Source organism: Nerophis ophidion, linkage group LG20, assembly GCF_033978795.1.
Source record: "Nerophis ophidion isolate RoL-2023_Sa linkage group LG20, RoL_Noph_v1.0, whole genome shotgun sequence".
Classification (NCBI taxonomy): Eukaryota; Metazoa; Chordata; class Actinopteri; order Syngnathiformes; family Syngnathidae; genus Nerophis; species Nerophis ophidion.
The window spans coordinates 38,151,829-38,165,255 of record NC_084630.1 but is presented as its reverse complement, the minus strand read 5'-3'; the positions used below and the strand labels follow the sequence as shown (position 1 = coordinate 38,165,255).

Here is a 13,427-nt window from a genome sequence, read left to right as displayed (position 1 = left end):
ACATCTCATTTCAGTAGGCCTTTAAATCAACAAAAAAATCCTGACTTTGGAGCAATGTTCACGGACTAGTTTATTTAGTATATAAGAGGCAACGCTTCTCTCTATTGGGACCGTGATTTTTGTCCTAACTTGTTCACGCCTCCTCATATGGAAGGTACCTTTCCTTCTTCATGTCTCAAGAAGGGTAGAAATACAAGAACACACACACACACACACACACACACACACACACACACACACACACACACACACACACACACACACACAATTGTCCACAAATGAGCAAGATTACGTGACACAGCTCCCCCAGCCACTTATCTGATGGTAGCCTAGCAACAGATCCCTGACCTGGCTTTGACCTGCACTGGATAAGGTCAACACCTGAAGGCGCTCCCATTGGCGGGCTGCCTGCAACGAGGGGGCGGGGCTTAGGGAGCTATAGGGAGACAAAGGAGAGTACAGAGCACAGCCTCTATTCTGCATACACTTCCCTGCACCCGCCTGATTAAAAAAAAGAAAAAAAAGAATGTGCATACAAAAGCCAGCCGTCGTCGATAGCCTTTTTACACCTGCGTGTGTGTGTGTGTGTGTGCGCTTATAAAAAGCTCAGTCGACAAACACACATTAGCAAATTGCCAAAACGGTGCCCCCCCAAAAAAACGACGACCTGCGGTCATAAAGACAACTATTAGCGTCACAAATAGAAAACAAGGCAAAAGAGGCGAGCGCTGAGTGCGGCATTTATCACCGAGCCCGTCTGTGTCGTTTATTTGAGCGCGGCGATATGGAAGTTAATCCAAATTGTGATCCTGGCAATATCCTATTAAAGCACGGCAATAAAAATCAAGCTTAGACCGGTGGTGCATTATGGAGATCAGACAGCTCCATTTGGCGACTGGGGTCCTGTTATGCACATACACACACACACACACACACACACACACACACACTCAAAGTCAGTCCAGCGACGCTAAAATCGTTCCAGTTTCAAAACCGTCTTTTTGATTTAAAGCAGGGGTCAGCAACCTTTTTGAAAGCAAGAGCTACTTCTTGGCTACTGATTAATGCCAAGGGCTACCAGTTTGATACACACTTAAATAAATTGCCAGAAATAGCCAATTTGCTCAATTTACCTTTAATAAATAAATATATATATATCAATCAATCAATCAATGTTTATTTATATAGCCCCAAATCACAAATGTCTCAAAGGACTGCACAAATCATTACGACTACAACATCCTCGGAAGAACCCACAAAAGGGCAAGGAAAACTCACACCCAGTGGGCAGGGAGAATTCACATCCAGTGGGACGCCAGTGACAATGCTGACTATGAGAAACCTTGGAGAGGACCTCAGATGTGGGCAACCCCCCCCCTCTATGGGACTGAAAGCAATGGATGTCGAGCGGGTCTAACATGATACTGTGAAAGTTCAATCCATAGTGGCTCCAACACAGCCGCGAGAGTCCAGTTCAAGCGGATCCAAGACAGCAGCGAGAGTCCCATCCACAGGAAACCATCTCAAGCGGAGGCGGATCAGCAGCGTAGAGATGTCCCCAACCGATACAGGCGAGCGGTCCATCCTGGGTCCCGACGAGCGGTCCATCCTGGGTCTCGACTCTGGACAGCCAGTACTTCATCCATGGTCATCGGACCGGACCCTCTCCACAAGGGAGGGGGGGACATAGGAGAAAGAAAAGAAGCGGCAGATCAACTGGTCTAAAAAGGAGGTCTATTTAAAGGCTAGAGTATACAGATGAGTTTTAAGGTGAGACTTAAATGCTTCTACTGAGGTAGCATCTTGAACTGTTACCGGGAGGGCATTCCAGAGTACTGGAGCCCGAACGGAAAAATGGGGGCCGCACTTTGAACACCCTTGGTTTATACCAGGGGTCACCAACGCAGTGCCCGCAGGCACCAGGTCGCCCATAAGGACCAGATGAGTCGCCCGCTGGCCTGTTCTAAAAATAGCTCAAATAGCAGCACTTACCAGTGAGCTGCCTCTATTTTTTTAATTGTATTTATTTACTAGCAAGCTGGTCTCGCTTTGCTCGACATTTTTAATTCTAAGAGATCCAAGAAAATATTTTAAAGACTTGGTCTTCACTTGTTCAAATAAATTCTTTTTTTTTTTTTTTTTTTACTTTGCTTCTTATAACTTTCAGAAAGACAATTTTAGAGAAAAAATACAACCTTAAAAATGATTTTAGGATTTTTAAACACATATACCTTTTTACCTTTTAAATTCCTTCCTCTTCTTTCCTGACAATTTAAATCAATGTTCAAGTATTTTTTTATTGTAAAGAATAATAAATACATTTTAATTGAATTCTTCATTTTAGCTTCTGTTTTTTCAACAAAGAATATTTGTGAAATATTTCTTCAAACTTATTATGATTAAAATTCAAAAAATAATTTCTGGCAAATCTAGAAAAATCTGTAGAATCAAATTTAAATCGTATTCCAAAGTCTATAAAATTTCTTTTAAAATTTTTGTTCTGGAAAATCTAGAAGAAATAATGATTTGTCTTTGTTAGAAATATAGCTTGGTCCAATTTGTTATATATTCTAACAAAGTGCAGATTGGATTCTAACCTATTTAAAACATGTCATCAAAATTCTAAAATTAATCTTTATCAGGAAAAATCAATCAATCAATCAATCAATGTTTACTTATATAGCCCTAAATCACTAGTGTCTCAAAGGGCTGCACAAACCACTACGACATCCTCGGTAGGCCCACATAAGGGCAAGGAAAACTCACACCCAGTGGGACGTCGGTGACAATGATGACTATGAGAACCTTGGAGAGGAGGAAAGCAATGGATGTCGAGCGGGTCTAACATGATACTGTGAAAGTTCAATCCACAATGGATCCAACACAGTCGCGAGAGTCCAGTCCAAAGCGGATCCAACACAGCAGCGAGAGTCCCGTTCACAGCGGAGCCAGCAGGAAACCATCCCAAGCGGAGACGGATCAGCAGCGCAGAGATGATGATGTTCCATAAATGATTTCAAAAAGATTCGAATTAGCTAGTTTTTCTCTTCATTTTTTTCGGTTGAATTTTGAATTTTAAAGAGTCGAAATTGAAGAGAAACTTTGTTTCAAAATTTAATATTCATTTTTTCTTGTTTTCTCCTCTTTTAAACCGTTCTACTAAGTACTTTTTTCATCATTTATTCTCTACAGAAAACCTTCCGTAAAAGTAAAAAAAATGTACGACGGAATGACAGACAGAAATACCATTTTTTTTATATATATATATTTATTTATTTGAGGTAAATTGAGCAAATTGGCTACTTCTGGCAATTTATTTAAGTGTGTATCAAACTGGTAGCCCTTGGCATTAATCAGTACCCAAGAAGTAGCTCTTGCTTTGAAAAAGGTTGCTGACCCCTGCTATATTTGGAATGGTGAAGGTGAAAAAGGTGTTGATTGGTCCTTCCAAAGGTTAGAATAAGTCTTGTGTCATAAGACCTTCACTTCACTACACAGGACTTTCACAAGACCTCTGGCCCACTTCACCCGGGGCAACCGTGTGTGTGTGTGTGTGTGTGTGTGTGTGTGTGTGTGTGTGTGTGTGTGTGTGTGTGAGACTGCAGGGAGAGCGTTGAAGGTCAAAGGGCAGGAAGTTGGCCACCTGCCTCTGTCACGCTGGTCTGAAAGGAGCCATGAAGTGCTTGACTGTTAGGGACTTGGAGAATGAACCAGGGTCTTGGGTAAGACTTTACAGCAGAGTCCTTTGAGGACGTTCTGTATCGCAAAAGAATGTGTCTTCAAGACAGGATTTTACTGTAAGAAGGAAAAGAAATAGTCAGTTCCAGGGTCAAAGCTGTCATTTTCTTTTTTTTTTGGTACTTTTTTCAACTAAGTTTAAAATGGAGAGGAAGGGTTTTAAATAGGGATATCTAAAAATGGCTTTTTGTTTTGCTAATATTCCGATTTTCTTCGCTGATATTCCGATGTTTTCCAACTCTTAATTACCGATATCAACTGATACCGATATATACAGTGGTGGAATGAACACATTATGATGCCTAATTTAGTTGTGATGCCCCGCTGGATGCATTAAACAATGTAACAAGGTTTTCCAAAATAAATCAACTCAAGTTATGGAAAAAATGCCAACATGGCGCTGCCATATTTATTATTGAAGTCACAAAGTGCATTATTATTTTTTTAACATGCCTCAAAACAGCAGCTTGGAATTTGGGACATGCTCTCCATCTAAGACGGACTGATGCAAAGTGGAAAAGTGTTCTGTGGTCTGACGAGTCCACATTTCAAATTGTTTTGGGAAATATTCCACATGGGGACATCCGGACCAAAGGGGAAGCGAACCATCCAGACTGTTATCCACGGAAAGTCCAAAAGCCAGCATCTGTGATGGTATGGGGGTGCATTAGTGCCCAAGGCATGGGTAACTTACACATGTGTGATGGTATGGGGGTGTATTAGTGCCCAAGGCATGGGTAACTTACACATGTGTGATGGTATGGGGGTGCATTAGTGCCCAAGGCATGGGTAACTTACACATGTGTGATGGTATGAGGGTGTATTAGTGCCCAAGGCATGGGTAACTTACACATGTGTGATGGTATGGGGGTGTATTAGTGCCCAAGGAGTGGGTAACTTACACATGTGTGATGGTATGGGGGTGTATTAGTGCCCAAGGCATGGGTAACTTACACATGTGTGATGGTATGGGGGTGTATTAGTGCCCAAGGCATGGGTAACTTACACATGTGTGATGGTATGGGGGTGTATTAGTGCCCAAGGCATGGGTAACTTACACATGTGTGATGGTATGGGGGTGTATTAGTGCCCAAGGCATGGGTAACTTACACATGTGTGATGGTATGGGGGTGCATTAGTGCCATCCATGCAATGTTATTATTGACGCCCCTGCTTATTTCAGCAAGACAATGTCAAGCCACATTCAGCACGTGTTAGAACAGCGTGGCTTCGTAAAAAAAGAGTGCAGGTACTTTCCTGGCCCGCCTGCAGTCCAGACCTGTCTCCCATGGAAAATGTGTGGCGCATTATGAAGCATAAAATAGGACAGCGGAGACCCCGGACTGTTGAAGGACTGAAGCTCTACATAAAACAAGAATGGGAAAGAATTCCACTTTCAAAGCTTCAACAATTAGTTTCCTCAGTTCCCAAACGTTTATTGAGTGTTGTTAAAAGAAAAGGTGATGTAACACAGTGGTGAACATGCCCTTTCCCAACTACTTTGGCACGTGTTGCAGCCATGAAATTCTAAGTTAATTATTATTTTAAAATTTTTTTTAAAAAGTTTATGAGTTTGAATATCAAATATGTTGTCTTTGTAGCATATTCAACTGAATATGGCTTGAAAAGGATTTGCAAATCATTGTATTCTGTTTATATTTACATCTAACATTATTTCCTAATAATGTATATATATGTGTATGTATATATATATATATATATATATATATACATACATATATATGTATGTATGTGTATATATATATATATATATATGCATATGTATGCATATATGCATGTATGTGTATACATACATATTTATCAACATATATCTTCCTTTTTATCTTTTTTTTTTTACTATTTAAATGACTATATTATTGTGTATGCACCTTAGGGGATCTACTCCAATTTTGTTCTTTGAACCTGTTCACTGTAATAATGGCAATAAAGCTCTATTCTATTCTATTCCATTCCAAATCAAAAGCTTAGCTGCTTTTTAGTGTTTGGAATATGATGATCATATAATATTTGAAGAGATGTAAAAAGTATGAAATGACTTGCAGTACATGTACTTTGTTTAAGTGGAGAAGAGTGACATACAGTGGGGCAAAAAAGTATTTAGTCAGCCAGCGATTGTGCAAGTTCTCCCACTTCAAATGATGACAGAGGTCTGTAATTTTCATCATAGGTACACTTCAACTGTGAGAGACAATGTGAAATCCAGGAATTCACATTGTAGGAATTTTAAAGAATGTATTTGTAAATGATGGTGGAAAATAAGTATTTGGTCAAGCATTCAAAGCTCTCACTGATGGAAGGAGGTTTTGGCTCCAAATCTCACGATACATGGCCCCATTCATTCTTTCCTTAACACGGATCAATCGTCCTGTCCCCTTAGCAGAAAAACAGCCCCAAAGCATGATGTTTCCACCCCCATGTTTCACAGTAGGTATGGTGTTCTTGGGATGCAACTCAGTATTCTTCTTCCTCCAAACAGTAGGAGTTGAGTTGATACCAAAATGGATACATGGATGATACAGCAGAGGATTGGGAGAATGTCATGTGGTCAGATGAAACCAAAATAGAACTTTTTGGTATAAACTCAACTGGTGGTGTTTGGAGGAAGAAGAATACTGAGTTGCATCCCAAGAACACCATACCTACTGTGAAGCATGGGGGTGGAAACATCATGCTTTGGGGCTGTTTTTTCTGCTAAGGGGACAGGACGATTGATCCGTGTTAAGGAAAGAATGAATGGGGCCATGTATCGTGAGATTTTGAGCCAAAACCTCCTTCCATCAGTGAGAGCTCTGAATGCTTGACCAAATACTTATTTTCCACCATCATTTACAAATACATTCTTTAAAATTCCTACAATGTGAATTCCTGGATTTTTTTGTTCACATTCTGTCTCTAAGACTTATTCGTCCTCTCCTCAGACATGTCATCTTATGAGAAGGACATGGACGTCACCTCCACTTCTTGTCTTGTCCTGTGCTGGGTCGCCATTGATGTTTGTCGGGGGCCACAAGCCCCGCCCCCTGAAGAGAAAGGTGCCAAGCAGATAGAAGGTCAGAGGTCAAAGTGCGTACGTGCGGGGCGATACTTCACACCATCAGATGGCGACCCCCCCCTGCCGTGCCTAATCAGGTGTCCTCCACCAGTGGTGTCATGTCCTGCAGGTTCAACCCTGGAGTGAGGTCGTGTCAGCGTTGCCATGACAACTATCACCCTTTGCCAGCCTTACCTCAGCAGCCTGGCATTGGCGGGGTCACAGAACAGCCTGTGACCTTCAACTGAAAAAAACACTCTTGCCTTTTTTCTCTCTAATTATACACAGAGCCACACTTTGATATCGCTTTGATATCGCTTTGACATGTCTTTATATCTATGTGATATCCCTTTGATATTGCTTTGTGTCACTTTGATATCCTTTGATATCACTTTAATATCTCGTTGATATTGCTTCGATAACCTTTGATATCACTCTGGTATCACTTTGATACATCTTTTGATATTGCTTTGATATCATTTGATAATCACATCGCTTTGCTATCTCTTTGATATCCTTTGTATCTTTGATCTTGCTTTCCTTTGCTTTTGTGCTGACATCACTTTGCTGATATCACTTTGATATTGCTTCGACATCTTTTGATATTGCTTTGTATCACTCTGATATCACTTTGATAGCCTTTAATTTCACTTTATTATATATTCGATCTTGCTTTAATATCCTTTATATCCCTATATCCCTTTGACATCCTTTGATATCTGATATCGCTTTTACATTACTTTTAATCATTTGATATCACATCGCTTTGAATATATCTTTGATATCATGGTATCACATTGCTTTGCTATCCATTTGATATCGCTCTGGTATCCCTTTAATATCGCTTTGACATCATTTGATATTGCTTTGATATCATTTGATAATCACATCGCTTTGCTATCTCTTTGATAACTTTAGTATCTTTGATCTTTCTTTCCTTTGCTATTGTGCTGATATCACTTTGATATTGCTTTGGCATCTTTTGATATCACTTTGATATTGCTTCGACATCTTTTGATATTGCTTTGTATCACTCTGATATCACTTTGATAGCCTTTAATTTCACTTTATTATATATTCGATCTTGCTTTGATATCCTTTATATCCCTATATCCCTTTGACATCCTTTGATATCTGATATTGCTTTTACATTGCTTTAAATCATTTGATATCACATCGCTTTGAATATATCTTTGATATCATGGTATCACATTGCTTTGCTATCCATTTGATATCGCTCTGGTATCCCTTTAATATCGCTTTGACATCATTTGATATTGCTTTGATATCATTTGATAATCACATCGCTTTGCTATCTCTTTGATAACTTTAGTATCTTTGATCTTTCTTTCCTTTGCTATTGTGCTGATATCACTTTGATATTGCTTTGGCATCTTTTGATATTGCTTTGTATCACTGATCTTGCTTTGATATCCTTTATATCCGTTTGATATCGCTCTGGTATCACTTTGACATACTGTGATATTACTTTAAATAATTTGATATCACATCACTTTGAATCTATCTTTGATATCATGATATCACATTGTTTTGATACCCATTTGATATCGCTCTGGTATCACTTTGATATCGCTTTGGCTTTGACATCATGTTGATATTGCTTTGATGTCACTTGATATCACATCGCTTTGCTATCACTTTGATATCGCTTTGATATCATTGATATCACATCACTTAGATATCTTTGATATCCCTTTCATAGCGCTCTGATATCACCTTGATATTGCTTCGACATCCTACATATTGCTTTGATATCGCTTTTTTAATGTCCTTTGATATCACATTGCTTTGATATCAAAGTGTTATCACTTTGATATCAAAGGCTTTTTCACAGCTGCCATTTATTGTTTTTTTTAAGTGCATGCATAACTTATTTTTACACATGAGAATGTAAAATAAAAACCTTATCTGATAATTCAACATCATCAGTAAATATTAATAGAATATGGCCTTGATATCACTTTGATATCAAGGGCTTTTTCACCGCTGCCACTTATTGGGCTTCACTTGTTTTTTTATTCAGCAATTGTGCGGGCATAACTTATTTTGACACACAGTCCGCTCATGGATAATACAGCATAATATTGTAGTGATATTAATAATCAAGCTTCTTTTTGCACTTGTGTGGCTCTTAAGAATGTTTAAAACTTTGTTTAAATAGTTTTAATAAAGGGGGAGGAGTTATGACACAAACTGGAGGTGGAGGTTTAATTGCAATAATTTAACATCATCAGTGAATATAAATATCGTACTCACAAGTCCCCCTTTTAAAATACATGTTGCATTTTAAAGTGCTTAACTTATTTTTACACTTGAGACTGTTAAATAAAAAACATGTGTGAAGTGTGTTCCTCGTGGATAATACAGCATAATATTGTAGTGATATTAATAATTGAACTTCTTTTTGCACTTGTGTGGCTCTTAAGAATGTTTAAAAGTGTACTTAAATGGTTTTAATAAAGGGGGGAGAGGGTATTATGACACAAACTGAAGGTGGAGGTTTAGTTGCAATAATTTAACATCATCAGTGAATATAAATATCGTACTCACAAGTCCCCCTTTTAAAATACATGTTGCATTTTAAAGTGCTTAACTTATTTTTACACTTGAGACTGTTAAATAAAAAACATGTGTGAAGTGTGTTCCTCGTGGATAATACAGCATAATATTGTAGTGATATTAATAATTGAACTTCTTTTTGCACTTGTGTGGCTCTTAAGAATGTTTAAAAGTGTACTTAAATAGTTTTAATAAAGGAGGGAGAGGGTATTATGATACAAACTGAAGGTGGAGGTTTAGTTGCAATAATTTAACATCATCAGTGAATATAAATATAGTACTCACAAGTCCCCCTTTTAAAATACATGTTGCATTTTAAAGTGCTTAACTTCTTTTTACACTTGAGACTGTTAAATAAAAAACGTGTGAAGTGTGTTCCTGGTGGATAATACAGCATAATATTGTAGTGATATTAATAATCGAGCTTCTTTTTGCAATTGTGAGGCTCTTAAGAATGTTTAAAAGTGTACTTAAATAGTTTTAATAAAGAGGAGGGTATTGTGACACAAATGCAGGTGGACGTGTCATCGCTATAATGCAACTTGTCCTTAAAACCCTTTTAATGCAGGTTTTATGATGGCCACAGTTTGACACTGGAACAGACCAATTCACTTTCCACTGTTTCTTATGTGGGGAAATAATGTTGACTCAAACTACAAGTGCAAGTGTTCGTTTCATTGCAATAATTCAACATCATCAGTCAATCAATGTTTACTTATATAGCCCTAAATCACTAGTGTCTCAAAGGGCTGCACAAACCACTACGACATCCTCGGCAAGAAAAACTCACACCCAGTGGGACGTCGGTGAATATGAATACAGTAAAGCAGTACTCACAAGTACTTTTTTAAACAAATATTGCGTTTTAGATTGCTTAACTTCTTTTTGCAATTTAGAAAGTGATTCAGAAACATTCGCGAGGCGTGTCTTACGCGTGCGCTGGCTAGGAAAGTCACAAAGGTGACTTTTTAATGGCCACAACTTGACCCTGGAACAGACTAATTGATGTGGCACTGATTGTAACACAGTCAGGCATAACTACCTACTCCTTTTTTTAGGAACTGAATGTCTCTTTGGGAGAGAGGACCCTATTGTATTTCTAAGGTTTTATTATTCTACCGCCGCCTCTTTGAGCTGTAATTTGACCCTCTTAACATGCTTCAAAACTCACCAAATTAAAACACACATCAGGACTGGCGAAAATTGCGATCTATTCAAAAAACCAAAACTCAAAATTGCGCTCTAGCGCCCCCTAGGAAAAAACACAGACAAAGAGGTGTGTAACTTCAGTTCTGAATGTCGTGGAGACATGAAACAAAAACCTCTATGTAGGTCTCACTTAGACCTAAATTTCATAGAATGACATTCTTCAGCAAAAATCAACAGGAAGTTGGCAAAAACCCCTTCAAAACAAAGGTTCCCTTAAAAGTTAAATTTTTGCCTCTTTGAGCTGTAATTTGACCCCCTTAAAATGCTTCAAAACTCACCAAACTGGACACACACATCAGGACTGGCGAAAATCCATCCATCCATCCATCATCTTCCGCTTATCCGAGGTCGGGTCGCGGGGGCAACAGCCTAAGCAGGGAAACCCAGACTTCCCTCTCCCCAGCCACTTCGTCTAGCTCTTCCCGGGGGATCCCGAGGCGTTCCCAGGCCAGCCGGGAGACATAGTCTTCCCAACGTGTCCTGGGTCTTCCCCGTGGCCTCCTACCAGCTGGACGTGCCCTAAACACCTCCCTAGGGAGGCGTTCGGGTGGCATCCTGACCAGATGCCCGAACCACCTCATCTGGCTCCTCTCGATGTGAAGGAGCAGCGGCTTTACTTTGAGTTCCTCCCGGATGGCAGAGCTTCTCACCCTATCTCTAAGGGAGAGACCCACCACCCGGCGGAGGAAACTCATTTGGGCCGCTTGTACCCGTGATCTTATCCTTTCGGTCATGACCCAAAGCTCATGACCAATAGGTGAGGATGGGAACGTAGATCGACCGGTAAATTGAGAGCTTTGCCTTCCGGCTCAGCTCCTTCTTCACCACAACGGACCGGTACAACATCCGCATTACTGAAGACGCCGCACCGATCCGCCTGTCGATCTCACGATCCACTCTTCCCTCACTTGTGAACAAGACTCCTAGGTACTTGAACTCCTCCACTTGGGGCAGGGTCTCCTCCCCAACCCGGAGATTGCACTCCACCCTTTTCCGGGCGAGAACCATGGACTCGGACTTGGAGGTGCTGATTCTCATTCCGGTCGCTTCACACTCGTCTGCGAACCGATCCAGCGAGAGCTGAAGATCCCGGTCAGATGAAGCCATCAGGACTACATCATCTGCAAAAAGCAGAGACCTAATCCTGCAGCCACCAAACCTGAACCCCTCAAGGCCTTGACTGCGCCTAGAAATTCTGTCCATAAAAGTTATGAACAGAATGGCTGACAAAGGACAGCCTTGGTGGAGTCCAACCCTCACTGGAAACGTGTCCGACTTACTGCCGGCAATGCGGACCAAGCTCTGGCACTGATCATACAGGGAACGGACCGCCACAATAAGACAGTCCGATACCCCACACTCTCTGAGCACTCCCCACAGGACTTCCCGAGGGACACGGTCGAATGCCTTCTCCAAGTCCACAAAGCACATGTAGACTGGTTGGGCAAACTCCCATGCACCCTCAAGAACCCTGCCGAGAGTATAGAGCTGGTCCACAGTTCCGCGACCAGGACGAAAACCACACTGTTCCTCCTGAATCCGAGGTTCGACTATCCGACGTAGCCTCCTCTCCAGTACACCTGAATAAACCTTACCGGGAAGGCTGAGGAGTGTGATCCCACGATAGTTGGAACACACCCTCCGGTCCCCCTTCTTAAAGGGAGGAACCACCACCCCGGTCTGCCAATCCAGAGGTACCGCCCCCGATGTCCACGCGATGCTGCAAAGTCTTGTCAACCAAGACAGCCCCACAGCATCCAGAGCCTTAAGGAACTCCGGGCGGATCTCATCCACCCCTGGGGCCTTGCCACCGAGGAGCTTTTTAACTACCTCAGCGACCTCAGCCCCAGAAATAGGAGAGTCCACCACAGATTCCCCAGGCACTGCTTCCTCATAGGAAGACGTGTTGGTGGGATTGAGGAGGTCTTCGAAGTATTCCTTCCACCTATCCACAACATCCGCAGTCGAGGTCAGCAGAACACCAGCCGCACCATACACGGTGTTGATAGTGCACTGCTTCCCCTTCCTGAGGCGGCGGACGGTGGTCCAGAATCGCTTCGAAGCCGTCCGGAAGTCGTTTTCCATGGCTTCCCCGAACTCTTCCCATGTCCGAGTTTTTGCCTCCGCGACCGCTGAAGCTGCACACCGCTTGGCCTGTCGGTACCTGTCCACTGCCTCCAGAGTCCTATGAGCCAAAAGGACCCGATAGGACTCCTTCTTCAGCTTGACGGCATCCCTCACCGCTGGTGTCCACCAAGGGGTTTTAGGATTGCCGCCCCGACAGGCACCAACTACCTTGCGGCCACAGCTCCGATCTGCCGCCTCGACAATAGAGGTGCGGAACATGGTCCACTCGGACTCAATGTCCAGCACCTCCCTCGTGACATGTTCAAAGTTCTTCCGGAGGTGGGAATTGAAACTTTGTCTGACAGGAGACTCTGCCAGACGTTCCCAGCAGACCCTCACAATGCGTTTGGGCCTGCCAGGTCTGTCCGGCATCCTCCCCCACCATCGCAGCCAACTCACCACCAGGTGGTGATCGGTAGAAAGCTCTGCCCCTCTCTTCACCCGAGTGTCCAAAACATGAGGCCGCAAATCCGATGACACAACTACAAAGTCGATCATGGAACTGCGGCCTAGGGTGTCCTGGTGCCAAGTGCACATATGGACACCCTTATGTTTGAACATGGTGTTTGTTATCGACAAACTGTGACGAGCACAAAAGTCCAATAACAAAACACCACTCGGGTTCAGATCCGGGCGGCCACTCTTCCCAATCACGCCTCTCCAGGTTTCACTGTCGTTACCAACATGAGCGTTGAAGTCTCCCAGTAGGACAAGGGAATCA

The 13,427-nt window shown here is 41.9% G+C and overlaps 2 long non-coding RNA genes across 2 annotated transcripts in view; both read left to right on the top strand.

The window, feature by feature from the left end:
• LOC133539118 (uncharacterized) overlaps positions 1-10,705 on the top strand; it is a 76,599-nt gene extending 65,894 nt beyond the window's left edge. Inside the window, exon 3 of the long non-coding RNA XR_009803191.1 lies at positions 6,678-10,705. This is a non-coding gene — a long non-coding RNA (uncharacterized LOC133539118). The remainder of the gene's footprint in view (positions 1-6,677) is intronic.
• The window catches only part of LOC133539116 (uncharacterized), a 1,110,877-nt gene that overhangs the window by 151,338 nt on the left and 946,112 nt on the right, over positions 1-13,427 (top strand). The gene's annotated exons all lie outside the window — the stretch shown is intronic.